The sequence below is a fragment of the Equus asinus genome, chromosome 24 (genome assembly GCF_041296235.1).
Source record: "Equus asinus isolate D_3611 breed Donkey chromosome 24, EquAss-T2T_v2, whole genome shotgun sequence".
NCBI classification, from domain to species: Eukaryota; Metazoa; Chordata; class Mammalia; order Perissodactyla; family Equidae; genus Equus; species Equus asinus.
The window spans coordinates 53,416,709-53,443,006 of record NC_091813.1 but is presented as its reverse complement, the minus strand read 5'-3'; the positions used below and the strand labels follow the sequence as shown (position 1 = coordinate 53,443,006).

The window sequence follows — 26,298 nt, the reverse complement described above, 5'->3', positions numbered from 1 at the left end:
CTCTATTTTGAGAGAGAGGGAGGAGATGAAAAGTAAATTATCCCCTTGGGCTTGTGAAATAAAGTTTGCCCATCTACAATCTGCAATCTCAATCATTTCTTATATTTTACTGAGCCTTCAATTTGTAGCAAACATATGCACTGAAACTAACATATCAATGGGGAAGAAACCAGAAAACAGTGATTGAAGGGGTGCCTGGTGAGGACGGCAGTGGAGGTCACAGAAGTTCAGTTGGTATAGTCACTGAGCCATTTGGGCTTGGACACTGGCAGGGCAGGTGACTTAGCGCTGCCCCAGCATGACCCCAGAAGACCTCTGCAGTCCCTTCACAACCCCTACAGAGAGCGTGTTTTTAAAAACTGAGATGTATCTTGACCTTCTTCCTGGCCATTCAGTTTCATCCTCCTTATAATTAGGTTACTCTTGAACGTAACTAGAATACACACTTTCTAATGCAGAAATTATTGAACCAAGATAAATGAACATTTCATCTAAATGAGTCCTGTCATCTGGACACTGGTCTCACTCTTCTGCATTTTGGAGGCATTTGAGAGTCATCTTGGTTATGAAAGTTTAAGTGAACACACAGATCAGCTCTCTCTTTTCCCACCTCCCTACCATGCTCTAATCATGACATACAAAAGTCAACTGCATACCTTCTTAAGTATCTGAACTACTTTCTCTTTCCCTTGTTGACTCTCAAAACCCTATACCATCTCTCTGGCCCTCATCTGCCTCACTGGAGGTGTGGCCATTGCACTCCCAACTCCGTGCTCTCACCACATCCTGACCACAGTAGGAAGTATTGCCTGACCGCCAGTTAGCCAGTAATCACATCCACCTCTGTTGTTGCTCGTTACCTGATTTTTCGTGTAGTGTGCTTTAGTTCCCCAAGGAAATAGCATGTGCTGTGATGTCTCTGTCATATTTGTACACCAAATAGTGCCCTAAAAAGAGTGCGTACTCAATAAATTCTTGTGAATTTGTTAATTTCTCTCATTTTACAAACACCATTTAGACAAAAATAGAACATGAAGCTTTGGACTTTTCCTCCCCATTCTACCTTAAATCACATCTATCATCCACACCCACATTATTTTTCGAAATTAGATTTATTTTTCCCTAGACATTTCAAGGACCTACCCAATTTCACTGCAGCTCTAAAAACTGAACTTTGACTAGGTAACTTTACCAGTCCCTAAGGAAAACTTAGAAAAGTCCTCTCCATTTAAATGCCCAACGTATTTTGCTTTTTTCCCCATCATAGGGTTGTCTTCACTAACCTTGTAGAAATCTCCAATCATTTTTATGAGATTTTTATCATCCGTGGTTATCCACTGTCCTCCTCTAGGTATCCTACAAGACGGAAAACTCCTAAAGCGCAGTAAAACAAAATTTCCCTCAAAAGTTTGTCATCGGTTTAATGCCGCCATGCCCAGTCTGCTCGGCTCAGTGTTCTGTGTTCAAGATGACAGTCAGTCAAGCACAGTCACAAGAGGGACACAGGAGAGGCACAAGAAGAAAACAGAGGCAATTACACTCACAGGTCTTAGAGAGGGGAGTCACTACATGCCACACAGGGTCACAGGGGACCAAGTGGCAGCTTACTATCTGTGGGATGTTGGGCAAGTTACTTAATCTCTCTGTAAATCATCTTCTCCCATAAAACAAAGAAAAACCTGTAGAGTTGTCTGGAGGATTAAATGAGATGATGTATACAAAGTATTCAGCCCAACGTCTGCGCCCATCAGACAGCAAATTTTTAAAAAATTAAGTGTTTTAAAGAGGAATAGGAATTAATCCAGAAGTTTAAAGGGGAAATTGAGCCAGGAACTAGAGGCAAGAAACAGCCTCATGCCAAAGAATTATATGGGACAAGGCATTGAGCCCTCAGTCAAGGTCACCCAAAGAATTACTTTTTGTCTCAAACAATTTTAGCCTCCAAAAAGTACCTTTTTTTCCTTTGGTGAGGAAGATTGGCCCTGAGCTGACATCTGTTGCCAACATACCTCTTTTTCCTTCAGGAAGATTGTCGTTCAGCTAACATCTGTACCAATCCTCCTCTACTTTGAATGTGGGACACCACCACAGCACAGCTTGATGAGCAGTGTGTAGGTCCATGCCCGAGATCTAAGCCCATGAACTGCAGGCTGCCATAGGGGAGCATGCGAACTTAACCACTACGCCACCAGGCTGGCCTCCAAAAAAGTACCTTGTATTACTTAGCTCTTTGTGGCTTTTTTTTTAAGTCTTTTATAGGCCTACTTACACATGATACTACAGCAGACAGAGTTTACTATTCCTATTTTTTGGATAAGGAAATTAAATCTCACTGAGATTTGCCTGAATTGTTCATGTCACTAGTAAATGGCCCTCACAAACCAGAGTTGTCTGAACATTTGTCCCAGGACGCTTTCTACCACACCAGTCTGATTCAGATAAACCGCTTTCTTTCCACCTGGATCATAAGTATTATAAAAATAAAGAGCTAAAACCATCCATCAAAGGTAAAACAAGATATTTACAACGCCTAACTGATATTTCAGTTTTTCCTTCATGGACATCAGATTTGGGTTAGAAAGTAGGCTTTGCACAGTCAGAAACTCAATACCTTGAAGATCGAGCATCCCCGGAGCCATGCTGGCTAATACGGGAACCACTAGCCCCATGTGGCTATCGAGCACTAAAAATGTGGCTAGCACCACATGTTGAAATAACAATATTTTGGATATATTGAGTCAAAGAGAATATATTATAAAAATTAATTCGCCCCGTTTCTAATTTTTATGTGACCACTCAAGTTTTGTTAAATGCGGCAAGCTTTGTATTTCTGTTGGGGTGGGCTATCAGAGTTGGCATAATCTGAAAGCCATGTTCCCTCTCCAGACTTTTGTGTCCAGTGCTCTTCACAGTTGCAGTAACACTTAAGTTAATATGACTAAGACATAACTCTCCGAGGCCAGTTAGTCAGTAGTGCCTTTGTAAGAGCAATCGTCCCTCACCATGTATCATTTCAGTAAAAAAGGTTGGTGTCTCCCTGTACCTATCACAGCTTAGTGGTTATGATAGCCCCAGGGAGCAGCATTTGCTGAATATGTGAAAGACCAATGTGGGTCTGTTGCTAAAATAATTTCTTTCCAGTTAACACAAACAATATAAGATGATGAATGTTAATTTTTTTCCAAACAATCATCGTGAAGGAAAGTATCTGATAAAACTGAGTATTTTACAGAAAGGTCAAATACTGCTAACAAAGTTAATTTTACTTGGTATCTGCATGCCACAGTCTTCTTTCCGACTCAAGAACCAATTGCTAGGAGCCCTTTGAAGTTCTGCGGGTAGATAGAACAGAAATGGATTGTGACATTTTTACCTGCTGACTTAGCGCTGAAATGTTCACCATGTCAAATGGGAAATTAATAATTACACTACTTTTTACCAGTGAACGTCTGTTAAGAGAATGAAACCACGTCAAGCAGGAGCAAAGTACAGAGATGGAAGCATTCGTGACACTCTCTCTTGTTCTTGAGCGAAACAGAAAATCAAAGACAAGTCCAATATGTTCCCCCGAAAGTTAACAGACACATAGTACTAGTGTTATGGGACAAATTAATTTAGTGTTCAGCCTGCCTTTATGTATCAAGAAATAAATTGTCACACTAAAATGTAGAGAGATTTAAGTCAAATAACGGCAAAAATCTCAGGTCGGAAATCAAACTTCTGTAACATAGATTCATCCTGACCTGTGTAATATCCATACTCAGACTAATGAGAATGAGTCAAGTCGAATTTCCTACTAGTTACATTAATAAAGGAATTCAAAACATTGACTGCATCAGATTATCTAGACACACCTGGGTGTTGCGGCCCCTTGGGCTTTGGCTAACCAGCGGATCAAGTCAGTTGCCAACTTAAAGTGTAACTGCAAAAAAAAAAAAAAAATGTGTAATTGCAAAAGATGATATCCTCTGGGGGTTCCGTGAAAATGTAGACAAATTTATTCATAAAGTAAGTGTCACCAGCGTGATCTGATTTGTGAGCCACCAGAAAGGTCCCTTCAATGAAAAATATTTTACCAACAGATTTTGAAAGTTTCTCATTTGTAAAAGTCATCCATAAAATCTTTGTCCCTATCAGCAGTATTTTGGATCTCAGACCAAATGACCTATGTATCAGAGTGGTGGATCAGGCAGCCGCTTTCCTGGTCTGGAGGAGAGACGAGAAGGAAGATGTTAAAATCTAAAGGGAGTGGGGTACCATTTCAGAGGGACCAGATACAGGAGACAGAGAATGCTAAAAACTAACAGCATATTCAATATTTTCCCCAGGAAAAGAAGTGAGTAATAGCCTGGAAAAGATGGCTAGGGTCTCAGGTTCCCCGTGTATGAATCATGTTAAAGATAAATGTATACTTTGCATTCATCATGGGCTTAAGTTCCAATAGATCATCCTCTTAAGTCTCTGATGCAAAATAATTTTTTAAGAATACTAAAGAGCTTAGTGTTGTGAAGGAAATTCACCTGGGTAACAATTTCAAGATGCCAAGAGTCTCCGAGCTCTCTGCCTTTATCACCAGCTGAAAAGCCAATAAGTCTTAATTGTCTCTAAACAATCTCCAGCTGTGTACCCTTCTTTCCGTGCAGAATCCTTGTAAAAGAAAGGCCCATAAAATAGTTTTCTAAAGGCCGTATTTATGCTAGGATTTAAATTTCAATTACAAAGAGAAATTATATCTCCCATTTGATGCAAACGCATTTGAATACGTTATGACCATAAAAGTAAAACCTGCTTAATCCTCTCATAAACTTAGTAATTTTATAAAACTCATATTGTTTCATACACATGAAATGGGAACGACAATCAGCATTCTAAGCAGTAGTCTGCATCAGAAACACAAGACTTCATAACAGTCTCAGTGTTTCCTCCTATTAACTCTGTATAACAAGCAGAGTGAAATATGACTCCATATTTTAAAAGTGAAAAGAGGGGTTTATTGTTCCACAATTTCTGGATCTCATGGATCTAATGTTCTACACAAAAGACATTCAAAACTATATTTTATACTTTTTTAAGTTAGCACTCCAGGATTTCCCTAAGTCTATCCTAATTTGCAATATAGGATACTGTGAACATTTTAAGAACACTTTCTTCCCTATTAAAAATACTCAGGTTGTTATGGAAATCAACCCCTCAGTGCTCCCTCTAATCACAAATCAAAGTGGGGATCTGGAGCATTTTGGTTGGAAATAATTTCTCACTACCCCTAAGCCCTACAAGTCAATAAACATTCACTAAGTAATGATGTGGAAAGACCACAACTTCAAGGAAGATGGGAAGATTTGCATCACAAGGTGGGAGCAGAAGCTAAGATTGCCAGAAGGAAGGATTTGATGAGTTCCTTTGTCCCACACCCATAATTCAAATCAATTCCTGTGTTAGAAACACATTTCCCGTCCTCAGCATTCACTTCCCTCTCCCAGCACAGGAAGCTTTGGGAATCTCCAAAAGTGTGAGACTCCTCAGTTGCATCCATTTCTTCCATCTTCCTGCTTCAACAGGGAACAGGGTCTACATGACGTTATAGATTTGTAGAAGTTGGGTGAGGAGCCAAGAAAATTGAGAATGAAGGCAAAAGAGCTTCTGCCAAAGCTCTTTTTTTTTTTAACCACATATTTTTCCAGAAATATTAAGGTTGGAAGTAAAGAATTACACTATTTATTCATGTTCATGTTTTAGGAAAGTTTTCGGAATAATATATGTGTGGCATATAATAAAACAGGAAATTAGCAAGCAATCTAAAAATAGTATCTGTTTTACTGCCTTGCTCACTATTTCTAAGGAGAACACAAGCTCACATTCTTGCAACTCAAGGAGTTATCTTTACCTAAAAATTGGAACGCATGAGGGAAAAGTTGCCATTCGCTAACTGTGTAACAAAGAAAATTCTGCCCGTCGTGCCAAGACATTATGCAGTAGGTGGTGTTAACATGGGAAGCTTTTATCCCGGGAAAGTAGAAGCCCCATTACCTCCTAAGTTAATAACTGCAACCTGTAATAGGAAGTTCTATTTTAGTAGAGCTTTGTATATTTTTAAAAAATAAGAAAAGATCATTTGTCTCCTTTTCTATGAACCGGGCCACGCAATCAGCTGCCAATGCCTTTTCTTTTTTTATTCTATTCCCTCAAAAAAGAAAAGGCAATAATAGTCCTACAAGGTTGACTCCACATGAATGGACTAAATTCACAAGAATGGGATTTTTTCACAGGGGAAGGAGCCTCCCAGCACTGGAGGCAGAGATTAATGTCTGGGAGTAAGCAGACCACAGATCATTTGATAAATTTTGTTTCGAACGTTGTCTCTGAAGAATGATTTCAACAAGCCAGAACAAAATCCATCTTTTTAATTTGTAGTCACACCATGTAAATCAGGCTTTTTACAGAAATGCAGAGTCTCTCAGGAATGATTAGGGAATTGATGATACACAAACGTTTCTAACAATGGCGCTGAGTGCCAGGGAGGAATGAGACCTGTGCTCTCACATGAGCCCACCCATCCAGGCCAGGTGAGAGAGACGAAGCCACTGCTGAAGCAGACTTCCCACAGGAGCAGGGCCTCAAGCCACACGTGCATCTCTGTTTTCCATTGTTATTGCTCAGAGAAAACATTAAAGCCCTTAACAAACATTTATTGACCAGCCCAACCTAGGCAGCTCTGCTAACCTTCTAATACCCTTAGTGGAACACTGTGTGTCCTGTGGGACGTGGTGTGACAGGGCATTAACCTGAGGTAACTATGCTTCATTCATTGTGTTCTGAAGGGCCTAGAGCAGTCTTTCACTCTTCGTGGGCACCTCCAGAGTCTCATCTCTAAAGGAAGGGAATGAACTGATCTGGACATCAGCAGAGCCACCAAAACAATCAGTTGAGCGCATGCTGTCCAAGTGCTTCCTTGTTAACAGTACTGAGGAGACTTTACTTTGAAGCTCTGGAGGAACAAGAACAGGGTGGGCTGAAAGGACTTTCACTCCTGCAACAGAATAAACCACATACCTTTACAACGGTTAACTCAACTATAGCTTCACAAGGCAAAATACAAATAACACCCACAGTAATTACACTTGAGGCTTCTTGTTTAGCTGCCAATAATTTTTCAATAAACTATTGGTAAAATCCAGCCATACAAGGCTGGGACAATGCTTCTGCCCTAGTTGTGAACAAGATAGTTTTTTGCCTCTTTTATTATGTTTATTTTTAATTTAAATTAATGTTACCATTAAGTATCCCTCAAAACTGTTCTAAGCACAATACAGTGACATAAAGGTGACTAAAGTGGACAGACGTGTCTACCCACTCTGGCTGGCTCATGTTAAAACATGCTGAGAATATTAAAAGAAAGGAAGGGAAAGAGGGGGGAAGGGAGGAAGGAAGGAAGCAGGAGGAGGAAGAGAAAGGGAGGGAGAGAGGAAGGAAGGAGGAATGAGAGAGGAATTGGGCTGCAGGTCTGTGTTCCATCGAGGCGGCCTCCCCTTCCCCTGCTGCCCTAACCTCCTGGTTCTTGAACCCCTCCTTTCATCCTGTGCCCCTCCCACCATTGCTCTGCTGGCCCCTCTTGAAAAGCACCTAGGTTTGGATTCACTTTCTGTGTTTTGACTTCAGCAAAGTCCATCCAGGACCTGACTTGTCACCTTCTTGCTGACCTTCTACAGACCATGGGATAGAGACATCAGGACCTCACACCCCAGTGAGTCCCTGTGGGACCAACTGAAAGAGGAGACTTCTCCAGTTCCCACATGGGGAAAGGACAGGGCAGGAGACTGCAAAACGAGAAGTTCAGTGAGACTGAGAAAGCCAGATTTTGGTCGTGCCTTTCCTAGCCCCATTCAGTTGCAGGAATTGGAAGTTTAGACTGTACCATACTTAGCCTGATGCAGTCCCTGAGTCCAGCTTAGGAGCCCAGAAAATTATTAGAGGCATCATCTCTCCAGCACATGGGATCTAAAATAATCTTTCTCCCTAAAGCCCAGCCTCCACATTCACCGCAGCCACAGCCCTCCCCCAACTTCCTCCACAGCTGCCCGGTTCTATGCTCCAATTCCTGGTTCGTAGCAGGTTTCCAACTGGGATTAGAGCTCTGCACTGATGCCAAATGCCTGCAGTGCTAACAACGTATCTAATCCCTGAAGGCCCTCACTCAACCCGGTTGCTGTCGCCTGCTGGCTTGGGATCCAGCCTCATGCCAGACTGACCCTTGGTGCCAAAACACAACCACCTCACTGATTTCAGTATCATGGAAACCTAAAACTCCAGTCCCAACCACACAGTAAGAATTCTTAGGCATCACCACCAGACCTTACCTCCTTGAACATTGTGAATGACCTACTCCTTTCTGTTGACCTAAACCCTCCAACCCTCCTAAAAGTCAGCCCCCCACATCTCTGGCCCTGCCCATTGTTAGCTTCCACCTTTTTCCTTCACACTAGGTCTCCTGGTAAAGTTGACATAGGTTGTAACAAAAACATTAGGAGAATGTTGTTGTCCAAGTGTGGAAAACAGGTTTCAGATTTCACACATATAGTATTTCTGAATGATGATAATAAGGTCTAGAGCTCAATACCAATTTAGGAGTTTCAAGAAACTTGAACGTAAATGTGTAACAAGGGTCTCTGCACAAATGCTAAGTTCCCATATGACATTAGGGGCTTAACAGAGAGAAAGATAATGAGTCTGAGTCTCAAGGGGTCAGTGGGTAGGAAAATACAGCCTGGAGGTTGGTGGGTGGGGTGGGTAGAATTCTAAGATGGCCTCATGATCTCCATCCATTGGTGTTACTCCCATGATTGTGTTATATTACATAGCATATAGGATTGCAGATGTATTTAAGAATACTAATCAGTTAATATTAAAATAGGGAGATTATCCAGATGGGCAAGCCTAATCATATGAGCACTTTCAAAGCAGAGTTTTCTCCAGCCAGTTTCAGGAGAGGAAGGCAGAGAGTAGAAGCACTAGGGGGACTCAGTACATGAGAATTTCTCTGTTGCAGGCTTGAAGAAGGAGAGAGCCATATGGAAAGGACCTGAGAGCAGCCTCTAAGAGGTAAGATCAACCCCATTCCAATAGCCAGCAAGGAAAGTGAGCCTCAGTCCTACAACCACAAAGAACTGAATTCTGCTAATAGTAATGAGCTTAGAAGCATATCTTCTCTCCAGAGCCTCTGGAATAGAGCCCAGCCCAGCCAACACTTTGATTTTGGGCTTGTGAGACTCTGAGCAGAAAACTCAATCAAGTTTACCTGGACTGTGATCCAGAGAACTGTGAGTTAATAAATGGGTGTTATTTAAAGCAATAAGCTGGTGGTAATTTGTTATGCAGCAATAGCACATTAACACAGTAGGTGACAGCGACAAGGATGGGAGGAGGTTGAAATGGGCAAGTGGCATGAGTTATACAGGGAAGGACATCAAGATATTTAGAAGTACCACAGATCATTCTAAAGTGACATCAATAATGAAAACCTTTGTCCTAGAGGTTATATGTATTATATGCAGGTGTTACAGAGCCTCACACAGTTAGGATCATCAATACACATTGAAAACTGAACATTAACCCTAGATATTAAGATGTAGAATGCATTTTCCCCTTGACACAAATTTTTCATTGTCACCCATTAATTTTTAAGGAATAAAATTAATTGTATCAAAGGTTGAGTCTTGGTCTATGTAGACTAGTATTAATTAATTTGATTTTAAATATGAACTTTGATAGATACATGGATAGACAGACATACAGATTCATAAAATTAATGAGCTTTCAGCATTTTATCAGTATTTCCTTCATATTATTTTGGTAAAATAATTTCAATTTATCATTTGATGATCTTGTTTCTATAACAAATCTAAATTAATTTAGAGAAAACATCACCCCATACATGAATTGATTACTTAAATCAATTAGAAATTTTTAATGTGAAATTATGATTACAAGGTGTACGTAAAGATCATAGATAACATTCTATAATTTTTTAGTGGGAATGGAGAGGTCTTCCTTATAATTGTTGTGATATGAGGGAGCATCTGCTGCAATGAACAAAATTTTTATATAGACTTACCATTTTAAATGAACCAAATAAAACCATTATCTTAATGACTTGTAATTTATAGGACTTTTAAATCTCCACAATTCGGCGATGTCAAGGTGCCCTTAGAAATAGCCTGGCACTTCTGAGTAAGAAATTGTCATTTCTGAATTTACTTGCAATTCACTTAGGTAATTTTTCACCAAGTTTCCTGTTTTAGAATTCGCTACCCAATTAAAATTTTGTTATTTCCTGACTATGAGGTATAGCCCTTCCAAAAAATGTGTACTTTAATTTTCTCCTATTAGTCATAGATGAAAGGGCACCTCACTGAGCTTCGTCAACATGAATACTTGCAAATGCTAATTGATTATAAATGAGAATATGACTAAATCACAAGGAGAAACGGGGATGTGGACATCTTAGAAATGAAGACAGTTTTAGAGAGAGAACAAGAACGTGGATAAGGTAACACAGACATGGGAACAAGAAAGGTGAAAGCAGGGGTTGAGTAAATAGAAAAAGAAACCTGAAGAAAAAATAACACAATATTACGCTTTGTGCAATAAAGTAAACAAAAGAAACAAAAGGCATAAAGATTGAAAGGAGTCTTGCTATTTTCTGATGAAATGATTGTCTTACAGAAAATCCTAAGGAATGTACAAAGCAACCGGAATTAGTGATTTTAGCAAAGTCATAAGATATAAGGTCAATACAAAAACTTCAGTGCTATTTCTATACAACGGCAGCAAACAACTGGACAGTGAAATTTAAATACAATTCCATTTACAATAGTACCAGCAACAATCTCTATACTGACAACAACAAAAAAATTGTTGAGAAAAATTTTAAAAGATCTAAATAAATGAAGAGATATGCCATGGTAGTAGAAGAATCAATATTATTAAAATGGCAATGCTCCCTAAATTAATTTACAGATTCAAGGCAATCATAATCATAAGCCCAACAGACGCTCTTATAGAACTTTACAAGCCAATTCTAATATTTACTTGGAAATACAATGTTCCTCCATAGCCAAAATGATCTTGAGAAAGAAAAACAAAGCTGGAGGACTTAGACTAGGTAACCTCAAGACTTAGTCAAAAGCTACAGTAATCAAGATGGAGTGGTATTGGCAGAAGGACAGACAAGTAGATCAATATAACAGATAGAGAGTTCGGAAATAGACCACACTTACACAGTTGATTGATTTTCAACAAAGACAACCTAATGGGAAAAGAAAATCTTCTCCATAAATGGTTCTGCGGTAACTAGATATTCATTTGAGAGAGAGAGAAAAAAAGGAAGTCTGACTTCCTCTCTGAAACCATACATAAAAATTAATTCAAGATGAATTATAGGCCTAAAAGTAAAAACTAACACTTTCAAGTTTCTAAAAGAAAACACCAGAGAATATCTTTACAAATTGGGATAGGCAAAAACTGAAGAGAGAAGTCACAGACAGGGAAAAAAAATTTGCAATACCTATCTGACAAAGGACTTGTATCCAGAATATACAGAACTTTTACAACTCAGAAATAAAAAGACAACCAAACAAACAGAAGGGAAAAAACAGAAAGGAACAAAAGACTTGAACAGACACTTCAAAAGAGAAGATCTAAATGTGTCCAATAAGCACATGAAGAAGTATTCAACATCTTTAGTCATCGGGAAAAGGCAAAATAAAACCACTAGAAAGGCTAAAAACTGAAAAGATTGACAAAACCTAATGTTGAGGAGCATATGAATCAACTAGAACTCCTGCACATTTCTGGTGGGAGTGTAAAATGCTACAGCAACTTTGGAAAGCAATTTGGCATTTTCCTGTTACGTGAAACACACCTACCCTCTGACTCAGCAACCCCACTCCTAAACAATTACCCCCTCCAAAAAATAAAAAGATGAAAACATGTGTCCACATGAAGATTTGTACAAGAATTTTCACAGTAGCCTTAATTGGAAACAACCCAAATGTCACACATCAGCAGAGAGAATGAACAAACGCAATGAAATACTATTCATCAATGAAAAGAAATAAATTATTGTAACAGGTACTGAAAACACAGATGAATTTAGAAAAAATTATGCTGAGTGAAAGAAGCCAGACACACAGGAATGTATACCGGGTGATTTAATTTATTTCAAGTCCCAAAACAGGCAAAACTAATCTGTGGTGATAGAAAATCAGAAAGGTTACCCCCTGAGTGGCAAGGGATGGATCGGAAAGTGGCTTGAGGGAACTTTTCGAACTCACGAGACTGTTGTAGATCTTGTTTGGAGTTGTTGTTAGATAATCATATACAATTGTCAAAATCTCATACACGGCACACTGAACATCTATGCACCTTATTGCATATAAATTTTACCTCAACACTGCCATGCCAACAAAAAGACTGTAAAAAAAATGACAGAATATCAACCCTTGTTAATGCTGATTGGTGAATACATGGTAAAAAATTATTCTCTGCATTTCCATGTATTTACAAAAACCTCTAAAATAATGTAAAGTTAAAATTTTTAAAAATATATCTAAGTCAAGTAAATCCTTTCTGCTCTCAGGGAGCTTGCAAAATAATGCAGAGGCAGACAAGTAAATACATTTTTGCAATTCATAAGGATCACTGTGACAGCAAAGACTTTGTTTCTCATGGTCCTGAGCTACCAGTGTGTCTTCGATACAAGAGACTGGCTCTGAAATGGGAGACATTCCCAAAGCCCTAAAGAGCCGTCTTTGGAATGTGACTTCAGTGTGCGAGAAGACCTGGGCCTTTGTCTTGGGCTACCAAAATTTATAGGAAACAAGCAATAATAATAAATATTTTTTTAATTTATTCGTTTTAAAATGTGACATTTACATGTTTACAGTATACGCCCCGTTTCAGTAACTCAGAAACAAGCGAGCTCAGCACCTGCAAAAATAACTAGTAAAAATAGGCAGCAACCAGATGGCATCCGCTGATAATAGCACTGTCTGAAAGCCACGTCACAAATCACACAGGTGACGAACGTGCTTTTCATTCTGCTTGTCCTGGGCTCCAAATCTGCTCCGCTCTGAACTCTAAGGTCACGTAGTGAATGTTGTTCCCTCTAAAACTAAGTGTGTCAACAACAGAGCTCCAATGAATGAGGAAGAAGAACCACTAAACACCAAAACTCTGCCTGGGTGTGCTTCCGGTGGCTGGACACCCCAACCTTCATTCGATCACACTTGGAAATGTGCAGCTGAGCTAAAGGTTAACCTCATTTCTGTTCCTCTGGATGTTTCAAATATGGTTCTTGGTTGAAGCCACACCAGCAGAGAACTCAGGACTTGACAACATTGCTTTGGCGCCTTACGAAATCACTTTTCATAAGTGCACTTGATAGTATTAGATTGGCTTTAGGGATGGCCTTGAGGACATTGCCCACAACATCACACGGTCCCACGTATGAAGAGCTACTGGAGACCACTCTCTAAGGCCCCAGCGTCAGAATAGGTGTGCTACCTCTGAACAGTGTTGTGTGCACACGAATCCTTCAGTAGACTGTGATCTCCTCTTTGCTTTGGCCATGAAAAAAGCTCGGAATTAAATTTGTGATCCAGTTCCAGCAATTTTCTATAAACTTATTGTATGATTTATTTTTATCAATTTATTTTATCATAATATATTACTGCATTCATTTCTGTTAGCTTCCTGAAATCCTTTCTGGAGAAAATAAGATTATAAATAATTAAATTTACAAATTCATCAATCATCAGTCATATGACTATTTTTATTTATTTATATCCATACTTACTTCCAAAAAGGATTTTAAATGTCTCTATCAGGTAAATCTAAAAATAAGTTGAAGTTCAGAAACTATTTACCTCAGTTTCGTTCTATTTCATTCTGTTTCATGGAGATATTACATTTGTACAGACCATTTGGATGAATACTTAATGAGATACCTGAAAGAATGAACTGCCATAAAACAAGTTATTTAATGCTTTGGGATAATATAAGATGTAAATTAGGTTTTTTCCTTAGGAAAACTCAGCACTGGAAAAAGGGACATCTTATCTGATCTCTTTATGAATGGACAGATAGCACCAAGTGCTAGACAAGCTACGTTCCAATATCTTGACATAGTGGAGGACCCCCCAGACCTTAGCCATGACTCTGGAAGATATGGGAAGAACCACCAGATAGATAAGATTAAATTTCCACCATGCCGGAAAAGCAGGAGATTGGAGCAAAAATTACAGTGTTAGAAAAATAAAGTTCTATGTCCTGCACACCCTAATTTGTATAGATATTGAGGCTCATAATATGAAGCAGGATCATATGCTTTTCTCTGTACATAAGCATATAGCCATCTGCGTGACTTCACATGTGTACAGCATTTCTCTGAGCAAATATTGGTGGGGAATATAGAAACCAGCTGGCGTTTAAACTTATACTTTACCAAAACAAATCTTTCTGTACATTTTCTTGTGGGATGAAAATTGTCATTTTTTATTTGTTTTTCTCAAAAAGGTAAAGTGGTTCATTTTATATAATAGGGTTATTTTTAAATAAATGTTAGGAATATCGGTTGGAACATTTAAAGTAATTGATGTGGTGTATTTCTCCAAGGAGAAAACTCTTTTACTGTAAGTTCAAAACATTTTTAAGAGTTTTTTTCTACTCAAACTTGATCACATATAATAAGTAGAGGACAGATATTTTTGTTTTCAGGTGAAAAAGTTGCACTTAGGATGCTTAAATGACTATTGAAGTTGATACAGTAGGTCCATTATAAGGGAATGAGCAAAATGTTCTACATACTGTTTGATCTTGAACATTAAAATTTATTGATTAATAAATGCCATGGTTTTACCATAATGAGCCATTCTTCTTTGCCCTTTTTCATTGTCACTTCTTCCTCCATAAATATGACCCACTTTTGAATCCCATCTATGGAATAGCTAAATTCCTCATTGTGGCAACGATAACTAAATGCTCCTTTCTCTCCTGAAATCATGAGTCTGATAAATTATGAAAAACAATTAGCAGAAACTGATTATTGTGTGTGTGGTTCTCAGGATCCAGAAGCACACATATCACAACCATAACTACAATCTAAATCCATCAGCGAATCCTTCACTGGGTGAAGCTCCTGGCTTTGTCTGTGTGCTTCCTGCAGCTTCCTTTGGATCTCTGCCAAAGGACTTTCCCATCTTAATTTATATTACAATTTGCTGTTTACATGGGCACCTCCCTGCTTGGACTGTAAGCTCCTTGAGGGCAGTAACAGCGTCACGCCATCATTGTATCCCCCTCATTGCCCAGCACAGTTTTATGCAGGACTGACCTATAACAAGCGTGCACCAAATTAAAACAATAGGGAGATTCTATTTACCCAAGGTCTCATTCACAGTGGTTCATTCAGGAGGACAACAAGCAGTCCAGCCAAGAATTGGCCCTGTACAGGAGCCGTGAGAAGCATCATGCCACCTATTCATGTTTTCCTCTCTGCTGCCTGTCATGCGTCTGAAGTGACTGCAGTGCCAAGGCTCTGATGGAGTGCCCTTGCCATTTGTCTGTGGCCATCTGTCATGCCAGGCTGTGAATGGCAGCAGGTCGAGAGATCCAGGCAAGGAGCCAGCACCGGGACACCGGGACACAGACAGAACATGAGGGTCATGACAGTAACAGGGTTGGTCAAAAGTCATTAAACAAATAAAAGACAAAAGGACACTGACAGCAGAGGGCAGAGAATGATATAAGGCCCAACAATGAGCAAATGGGAAGTCAGCAAAAGTTGAAGTTCAGCCCAAAATAGGGGGTCATTATACCCAAACGAGGGGACACAGGCAGATGCAGAGATAAGCTGACAGAATTGAGAGAGCGTACTTGTCATATAACTTTAAATAACAGTCCCACGGCCCAACCTACTACTGCACTTTGAGCTAGGCTATTTTTTAATAAATCTTGTGATATCCTATAAGAAGCATTGTGTTATTGGCTGATAAAACATTAATGTATTCAATTAAACACTTTAAATAGACCACAATTTTTGTTAGCATATTTTGGATTTTCTTCTGATTTGTAACACATCAGGAACTTCAAAAAATTTAAGAGATGCTTGGCTTGGGGTACTTGAGAGGGGCTGTTCTGCGCATTGCTTTTACAATGTTGACAAACAGGCATCCAGGAAAACAAGAGCTGCACCATCTCCCAGCTCACCGAGACCACGACTGTTCTCCTTACTCTGCCTTCTAAGGCTCTCCACAAGCTGTCTTCAACCTATTTTTCCAACTTTAACTCCTAGTATTCATAAAGAATAAGGCTGTCCCTCCCAACTTCCCCTCCCCATGGCAGAAGTAAGGAAGAGGCCCGGGAGTTCCATGAGCTCTGGATGAGTCTGAGGCTTCCCCAGCCTCCCCCTCGCCACTGGCAGGAATAAAGAGAGGACCTCGATCTCTGCGCGTTCCTGCCAAGACCTCCACTCTTCCCTCCGTGCCACACTCACAGCCTTACCACCACCATCTCCCTTGAAACCTTTGAAGCCAAACTCATCTTCCCCGGTATCCCTGTGCACATAAGTCAGAGAAGCCAGGAAAGATCTCCAGGTCCAGCCTCATCCCCGGAATCACAATACCCTCTCCCATCACGCTGCCTCTCCCCTTTCCTGACTTTTCCCTATAATATGTGATATAAGATATATCTTTCTAATTATACGGCTGTCTTCCTCTACTAGAACACAGCCTCTATGAGGACAGGGATCTTTGTCTGTTTGGTTTTCTGCAGTATCCTCTCTGCTGAGAACAAGGCCTGGGACATAATAGGTACAAAAAAAATATTTATCTAATGAATGAGTGAAAAAAATCGATTTGGACAGTCTGCTCTGCATCCTGGATACAAGCAAATATTATTCTGTTCCACCATTCTGCTCAAATAGTGCCGGATGCTGCAGCTGGGGCTCTCTGCCCGCTCCAGTCTGCCTCGGCAAATCCTATCTGTCAAGGCCCATCTATAATCTCTCCTCTTCTGGAAAGCTTTCTCGGCTCGTTCCAGCCTGCAGGTATCTTGTCCTCCTCTGAACTGCCATGGTACTTGCTGTCATTTACCCATTAATCATCGTCCAGCCCGTGCCAGCTCTGCACAGTTATGGAGAACCACTGTTTACGTCTTCTGCGGTTAGCGAACTTATCACTTTTAATTTGTTTGCTAAACTAAATTGTAAAGTGATAAAAGCAGAAATCTTAATTTTATCCTTCCTTATTTGCCCTGCAAAGCCTTCCATGGAATAGGAGTTCAGGAGATTAGTGTTGAATAAATGATGGAAATCATTTAGAACTGAATCTTGAAGGAGGAACAAGTACAGTTTTCAGTTATCTATTGGATGAGATTGGAGCTTTGTATTATTGTTGTTACCCTTTCAATGGAAACAGAATAGTAGATGTGAAAGTACTTCAGAAAGTGTGGCATAAGTTAGGAACATTAGAATCAGTGTGAAAGTTGCACGGGACAGAATTAATGACTGCAGTGGACCCTGTCTACCCAACATCCATTTACTCTCCCTCCTCGCAAACCCTGACCTTGTTCAGGTGTCCACTCTCTTCTGCACAGTCATGTGCTTTAGGGGAAATTATACAAGCTGCATCCCAAGGGAGTGGGTTCTGAATGTTCTAAGCTACAAAGAGGGTCCTACTGTCCTTGCCGTCAGTCACTTTAGGCATTCGATGCAATTCTAACAAATGAGAAGTGAGTCGGAGTCTATTTGGGGGACTTCTGGGCAAGATTTCTTGACCTTCAGAAGAAATATGAGGAAAAGACAACGCTATCTTCTACCTCTGGACATTGTTCCACGTGGGTATAATGTTTGGTGCTGTCACAGCTACCCTGTGATCAGGAGTGAGGACAGCCCAAGGACAAAACCAACACACAGAAGAATGGAGCCTGAAAAGAGAGGAAGAGCCTGGGTCTTTGATGATGTTGTTTACCAGCTGAATTAACCATCCTAAGAGCCATTCTTCTTTGGGGCTCTTGATAATGAGATAATAAATGTCTATATTTTAAGTTGATTTGAGGCAACTTTCTGTTACTTGTAGCCACAAGCATTCTCTATGAGGCAGTGATTTAAATGTTTGCTCAAAATGAACTGGAAACAAAGACTTGCAAGTGAATGTTCATAGAAGCCTTAATAATAACAACTAAAACATGGAAACAACCTCAAATGTCCATTAACTGATGTATAGAAAAGGAAATTGTAGCACATCTGTCCAACAGAATATTACTCAGTAATAAAAAGGAACAAACTCCTGAAAGATGCTGCAATATGGATAAATCTCAAAAGCTCTCTGCTAAGTGAAGGAAGCCAGCCAAAAAAGGCTATGTACTGTAAGATTCCACTTATCCGATCTTCTAGGAAAGGGAAAACTACAGCGTCATGGTTAATTTTGCATGTCAGCTAGGCTAGGCCACACTCCTAGTTTTTAGTCAAACACCAGTCTAGAAGTTGCTGTGAAAAAGTTAAATTAAAAAGAAAAATTAAAAAGTTGAGCTTTTTTAATTGTAGTAAAAAATAGATACAAAATTTAGCATTTTAAACATTTTTAAGAGTACAGTTTAGTAGTCTTAAGTACATTCACACTGTTGTGCAACCAATCTCAGAACTCTTCTCATCTTGAAAAATTGAAACTCTTTACCTATTAAACAATAACTCCCCATTCCACCCTCTCCCCAACCCCTGGTAACCATACTTATACTTTCTGTCTCTATAAATTTGACCTTTGTAGCTAGATCTATTTACACATTCTTAATTTCCTTAAGATAAATTCTTATAAGTAGAATTTCTGGGTTAAAGAATCTGTAACGTTACATGTAAATTAATATCTAAGCATGTTTTAGATAGAACATCTAAGATCTGTGAATAACTACCTCTTTTTGCATGTTCTTACACTAGTATTTGGCAAAATTCCCTTGCTAAGTATCATCAACAAGTAACTAAGCTTCTATTAGTATTAGTATGAAAATTTTTGTTTATTCATTCTTAAAGCTGCTGGCCTTTCTCATATTCATTTGGCAAACGTTTATTTAGGCCCTACTGTGTGCTGGGCTCTGTGCCAGATTTTAGGAATAGGAAATGAGTAAGACACAGGGAATAATGGTCACAGTGTGATTCAGTATACTTTTCTTGCCTCCCTGGGACTACAGAGGAAGGTAAGTCTAAACTGGCCTATGTTGGTCAGTAAAAGAGTCACACTGGCAGGAGATGATGTCTGAGTGGAGTCTTTGGGGAAATCATCTGGTGGCCCAGGTAACCCAGGTGGTCCAGAAAAGGAAGAACACCCCAAGCAAGGAAAAAAATACGTGTAAATGAACAGATTATTTTGTGCGACTGGACCATACACAACTGGAGCCTTGCCTGAAACCTAATAAACGCTAACAATACTTGGTAGTGAGAAAGTTCTGTGTGGAGATGGTGTTAGGGGATCACTAACATCATTAGCTGATTATTGTTCATTGTTTATTTCTCATTAACCTTCTGAAGTCCTATTAATTCTGAATCAACTCACTTGGTTCGATTTTTCTGTTTGTGCCAACAAATTAATATTTGTCCTAGACAGAAGGAAGTCCCTCCCCACTCTCTCCATGTTTTGGATAAACTCCATACCAGGGCACAGTTGGCTGAAGTCTAGACCCCACAAGCCCCAAGGGGATGTGCTTTTCAGCCCAGGAGACATCCTTTTGGACCAACATCTGGACCTATTCTTCAGGTGCTAGACTCTTCTGCAATAAGGAGGAAAAAATTCTCTTTCAGTTCTGCATATAATCAAAACAAAGAATCCATACGGGATAATTTTTTCTTACTAAACACTGTTTAAAATGCACTAGTATAGCGAAGAACACAATTTCTTCCTATACTCCAATTACAGCTGCAAAAGTAAAAGGTTTCCTTCCGTGTACAGCTTTAGAGCACTCCAAGCTCTTTTACTTATTGCTTATTTGAGCCTCAAAACAACCTTGGAATATTACCCCTCTTTTTTGCAGAAAAGGAAACCAGAGCTGAAAGTAAGCAGCTTACCCAAACTCACACAATTATTATGACTGAAACCTGCTGCTCAGAATCGAGTTTAGCCATCATCTAGTCTAGCAAGCTCCCTAAAAAAAAGTCTCAATCAAGACTGGATTAATCGTGCTTCATTTGGGTTCTGTGCCTGTCCCAACCAAAGCATTCATTTGACCAGCGCCTCTCAAACTTTAAGATGCAGGCAGATCACCTGAGAATCTTGTTAAATTCTGTTGATTTGGGGGTGGGTCCTGAGATTTGGCATTCGTAACAAGCTCCTGAGTGATGCTAACACTACTGGCCTCAGGCATTCCGACAGATCTCTACAGCCTTGCTTTTTTTTTTTAATTCTCTGCACTCCACTGTAAGCTCCATAAGGCCATGAACTATGCATTATTAATTATAATATTCCCAGCATTGAGCTCAAGATTTGACAGGCAATAAAAGTCTCAGTAAATATGAAATGAACAAATGAATAAATGAAATCCATGTTTTCTAGCCTAGAGTTGTTTCTACTATATCATGCTGTCTCTCAAAAACATGGGCCAGGACTCCCTTTCCCTTTTAACTACCACATTAGTTAAGGTAAACTCCAGCTTCCTTAAGAAAATCCAATATCTCAGTGGCTGAACACATTGAAGAGTTTTTTTCTTGCTCAGCCAAGCACAGATGAATGTTCCCACCTAGGGTAGGAGACGGAAGGTAGGGAGCGCTCTGCTCCACTCAGTCATTCAGAATCCCAGGTGGCAGAGGCTGTACCAACTGCAGTATGAGGCTTTCAAGGGCACCTCCAGAATCAAAATCTAACTGTATGTAAGACGTGGAAATAACCCATCACTTCTGCCTCTATTCCAAGAGAATTAGGGAAATGTAGCCCTTGGTGGGGTAGTTACTCTCTCGCAACAATATACTAGAGATGAGAGCTGGCATCTTGGGTGGATGCAGCCCCCTCCACTCCTGTAAGAGCCCCCATGACCACCCACTGTTCTTTAATGGCACTCCACACTTTCCCAGATTGTACGGCCATCCAGGATATTCCTTTCTCCTGGATTTCCTTTACCCTAAACAAGCTCCAACTGTTCAATTCCTGCCCGTCCTTCGGTGCACATTTCAAAAGATATTTCTTATGCAGTTTTTCCAGGTCCCCCAAACAAATATGTCATCTCCCTTTTTTGAGTCTTTCTTATGCCTTATACTTTTCTGATAATCTCTAACACGTTCTACCATGCATTTCAGCTATGGGTGTACTTACAAGTTCTCAAAGAGCAGGGACTACACCTAAATCATCTTGGTAGCCCTCTCGGCATCTAGTGGAAAACCTTACATAAGCAGTAATTCAGTACATAGCGTCATTTGTAAGTTGAGCTGAAAATACATATAATAAATATAAACAGCTCATCTGGTAACAACCTTGCTCTGCTTCTCAACAGAGGAGACAGCTGTAACTCCAAAAGTGAAAGAAAGTAGAACTGCCAGTGCTCAAAAGCCTCAGATATCGCTAGAGCCATGGCATAAAATGAAATACTTCTGGTTCATATACTTCCACTAAGCAACACCGCATTTTATACACTTCTTTAATGGTTCAGACGTATAGTTCTTAACATCACACGGAGACTCATAACCTTCAGAATACAGCATGAATCAGCTGGCTGCACTGCAAAGAGAATATAAAACGCCATCAAGAATGTCCTAACCCGAACAGTAAACTTTTAACGTACAAACAACTCATCTGTTAGCAGCCTGGCATTTGGCTGTCTGGAAAGTAAATACATTAGGAAGATATCTTTAAAGAGATTCTATCACCTGTGTAAGTCAGCAATTTTCAATCATGAGTCTATAGCAGACTCCGCGAAGAGGTGCTATGACCCGGCCTTTTCACAGTAGATACAACAGAAATAGTTGCTTGGGCCTAACTGGAGAGTTTCTAATCACCCGCCCCGGAATCTGTAATAACTCCCTTAGACTGAGCCAGACTTGTCCTCATTTACCCAGCTTATGGGGCATGGATTCTTGGATATACAATCTATAGAAGAATATCATTAAAAACATAAATCTGAAAATCGTCCTCCATTATCTTACCTTCATGGTTTTTCAAAACCTTGCCTAAGTGGTCTGGTTTGCTGAAGGGTGCTCCAGCCCATGCAGAGAAATAGTTCCTGCTTTGGCCTGAGGAAGGCCAGTGCTTTTCGCCTGAAGCCTGGAATCATCAGCTCTCTGCAGCTGAAACTTTTCAGGTTGCAGGTGGCTACTTGAGAAGAGAGCAGATAAGAGAATGTAGTTTAGAGAGCCTTCCCACCAGAAGGTACCTCTTCATTTCTTACACCTCCCTGTTGGTTCTTCAACTGGCCCCCATATACGGAGGGCAAAGAGAGACAGAAGAAAGAGGCAGATTACTCCAGATTGGTAGGTGGCAGGTTTAATAAGCAAGGAAACTTACATATGAGGCTTGTCTTGGGCGGCTGCGGGATGAGTAGCTCTCCACACCCGCCTGCGAGAATCTTGAGTTTCTATGGCATCTTAACTTGGTTTAGTCACACACACCATCCAGATGGTCTCAACACCTAACTCTCTCAAGACTCCACCCATGAAAATGGCTCCCACTGCAGGAACGGTGAGCAGAACGTACATTCCAAGGACAGCGGAGGGAGTGAGGAGCCTCTGGTTGCTCCCGTTCAGCTCATGGTCAACCGGCAGTCACCTCCTCTCGATGACCTTCTCCAACACTTCTTGTAGTCGCCCAAGACAAGCCTTATAAGTTCCCTTGCTCATTAAAACTGCCACCTATGGGGCCCGCCTGGTGGCTTGGCAGTTAAGTTCAGACGCTCTGCTTCTGGGGCCAGGTTCACGTGTTCGGATCCTGGGCTCAGGCATACCCACAGCCATGCTGTGGCAGGTGTCCCACGTATAAAATAGAGGACAATGGGAAGAGATGTTAGCTCAGGGCTAATCTTCCTCAAAAAAAAACCTGCCACCTATCACTCTGGAGTGGCCCGCCTCTTTCTTCAGTCTCTTCTTGCCCTCCGTGTGTGAAGGCCAGTTTCAGGTTATACCCAGGGAACTCCCGAGATTTTAAACCATTTCCCCCACTGCCCCACACTCAAGAAAAAAACAGGGGTATGCAGAAGAATAAAGAAAAAAAGTAAGCTTGAGCAAAGCTGCTTGTTGGGAAAGAGGAAAAAATAGTATCAGGCTGAGAACTTCACAGCTTAATTACTGAAAAAATTATAATGCAATTCTTCCAGTACCTCAACAAAGTTCTGATTTCTCATGTTGATTACTTTGATCCTTATCTCTTAAAGGGGAAATATAAAACATGAAACTTTTCCAAAGAAATTTTTTTTGAAGAAGAAGATTAGACCTGAGCTAACATCTGTCACCAATCCTCCTCTTTTTGCTGAGGAAGACTGGCCCTGAGCTAACATCCCTACCCATCTTCCTCTACTTTCTATGTGGAACGCCTGCCACAGCATGGCGTGCCAAGCAGTGCCATGTCCACACCCGGGATCCAAACCGACGAACCCCCAGCTGCCTAAGCAGAATGTGCACACTTAACCACTGCACCACCGGGTTGGCCCCCAAAGAATTTTGGATACCACAATTTTATGGTTGCCCTAAGGGGTATTAAGTAGTCCCCTATGGGAGCTAGGGGCTTTAGGAAGTAGTTAACACCTAACTCTATGGCTGTCATCTCAAAAATGTAGGATTTCTGGGGCTTATGACAGGTCCAGCAAACTGGACTTATCTATTAAGCTTAATAATTAATTTACTAATTAAGCTTAAGTTATCAATTAAAAGGACATTTGAGGATGTTCTATGTGATCCTGTCGGATATTGCAAGTGATACAAAGATAAGTAAAGCCACTGTTCTTATCTTCAAGGAGTTAATTGTCTGGGAATTCTTGTAGTTTTTGAGTGAGGGTGGCAGCAGGAAAAGGTTTTAACAAGTAAAAAAATAACTGTAGGACACTCAGGAATACAAGTTCCAAAAGAAAGGGGAGCACGTGAGGGTTCAGAGGGACAGAAGCTATCTGGTTGGATGGAGGAAGAAAGACTTTATAAACGGGCAGGGTTTCAGAAAAGACTTAAAGGATGGCTAGTGTTTTGTCAAAAGGGAAGAGACGTGAGGAAAGTTACATAAAAGAACAGCACAGACAATAGCATTTGTTATCATCATCATCATCATTACCATCATGACTGGCATTTACTGAGTACTCACGCTGTGGCAGACACTGTGCTAAGCCCTTTACGTACAGTAACTCCTGTAGTCTTCACAACCACATTGAAATGTACGGTCTATTATTATCTCAGTTTTACGAATGAGAAAATGGAAATTCTGGTTAATTACCTAGGACCACATAGCTAAAAGAAGCACAATCTGAAACTGAAAGTTGTTCAGCTGTGAGAAATCTAGTTTGAATTGAGCCTTTAATGCATATCAATAAATAAAAAGAACTAAGCAGAAATGCAGGTCAGAATTTCCCAAGGCCTCAAGCGCTGGATTAAAGACTTTATGATTAGTTGACAGGAAATGAGCAGCCACTGAAAGGTTTTGAACAGGTTTTGACATTACCCAAGCCCAGGTCATTGTGGAGACGTGTGGAGTGGAGGGCACTAGAGGGACAGGAAGACCAAGAAGTCATTGCCCATATTTTAGGTAAAAAGCAAACTTAGAATGAAGTCCTTGATAATGAAATGAAGTGGGAAATACGATAAACATGAGAAGGTCAAATCAACGGAACCAGTCAACAAATTGATTGATTTCTGGAAATCTTAGAGAAAATAAAAAGTCAACAGTGACTCCAAGATTTGGGGTCTGAGGCTGATGTGATTGTTTCAGAAATAGAAAATAGGTGAGAAAAGATTATTGAAGGGAAGATGATGCCTGTGAAGTCCTCCTCCTCTTGCTGCTCTTGCTCCTCACTCCTCCCCTTCCTCCTCTGTCTCCTCCTCATCACCATCACCATCATCGGTCTCCAAGTGATGGCGCTTAGTCTGTGCCAAGCAGCATCCCAAGCATTTTACAAATATTAACCAATTTACCAGTAAAAGCAGCTCGTGAGGTACATGCTAATAATGTCCTCATTTTATAAATGAGAAAATGGAGATGCAGAGGCATATGTGACTTGGCCAAGGTCACATCATTCATAAATAAGCAGTGGAGACTGAATTACAAACCTAGGCATTCGTCTCCAGAGTCCAGAAATTTTCAAAACTGAGTGAGGGGTGGACATCAAAATGTTGTTTTTGTTGGACAAAATTTTTTTTTTTGATGTTTCTCAATAGCGTACCTCGGGAAGATTAGGATTAATAAACAACCTCATCTTTGCGGGACGACATCTAACCCTTATATGAGAGGCCTTCAGTACTCAAGTCTTTTCTCTTTTCTCCATCCCACTTTCACAGGTGGCCAGGGTTTTTCTCCTTGTAGGTGGCAGTGCTCCATTCATCTTCCCAAGGCAGCCTGCCTCGTGTCTGTCTCCCCTGGTCTCGTATTTCCCATTCTACCCTCTACAAGTAATAGGGATAGTCTCTCCTTTACCGAAAGAGTCTCTGACCTTTCACACTTTCATTCTTCTGATCTAATACATCTGGAGGATGTATGACTCTATTTGAGTTTCCTCTTTTCTTTACTTAAAATATTGAAAATATTTACACAGAGAGTGTTTCACACGTGTTGGAGAACCTAGTTCTTGCTGTGGTGCTGGCTACAGAGGAATTGTTTTAATTTTGCTCAATCTGAGTCTCCTCCCACATATTGAGGTGATCCATTTATTTGAGGTCTTTGTTTCTCTTTTCCTGGTTCCAAAACAATGGAGTTGAACCACGTGGTGCCATAAGAAGGGGCTGAAGGAAAGGAAAGCAGTGTCCAAAGAGAGAAGGAGAGGAAAAGGGAGAGGTGGCCCAGTGAGAAGCTTTGGAAGGACCACCTGACATCTGGTGACGTGAGTGGCTGAGCGAGGCAGCTGCTGGCCCGGGCCTTGCCTCCTGACCCCAGGGGGTGTAAAATGAGCTAGCAAGATTGGGAGGGCATGAAAAACAACATTCTACGTCATTCTGGCTCAGTATAGCCATTGTATAGGACTCCAGGCCCACAAGGCACATGTAATTCAACAATAATAACTAATGCTTTAGGACTTTTTCCCCAAATTTATGATGATAAATATTTTTAAACATACAGAAAAGTTGAAAGATTTGTGTATTGACCA

At 40.4% G+C, this 26,298-nt stretch overlaps 1 long non-coding RNA gene across 3 annotated transcripts in view; it reads right to left on the bottom strand.

Moving 5' to 3' along the window:
• Positions 1–24,362, bottom strand: part of LOC123280415 (uncharacterized) — a 30,501-nt gene extending 6,139 nt beyond the window's left edge. Inside the window, exons 1-3 of one of the 3 annotated variants that reach the window (XR_011497774.1) lie at positions 24,309–24,362; positions 22,172–22,340; positions 6,383–7,027 (exon numbers count right to left, since the gene is read on the bottom strand). This is a non-coding gene — a long non-coding RNA (uncharacterized lncRNA). Of the gene's footprint in view, positions 1–6,382; positions 7,028–21,647; positions 21,747–22,171; positions 22,341–24,308 lie in introns of those variants that run through there. The other 2 variants (XR_011497775.1, XR_011497773.1) reach the window with 2 other exon arrangements.
• Positions 24,363–26,298: the final 1,936 nt, after the last annotated feature.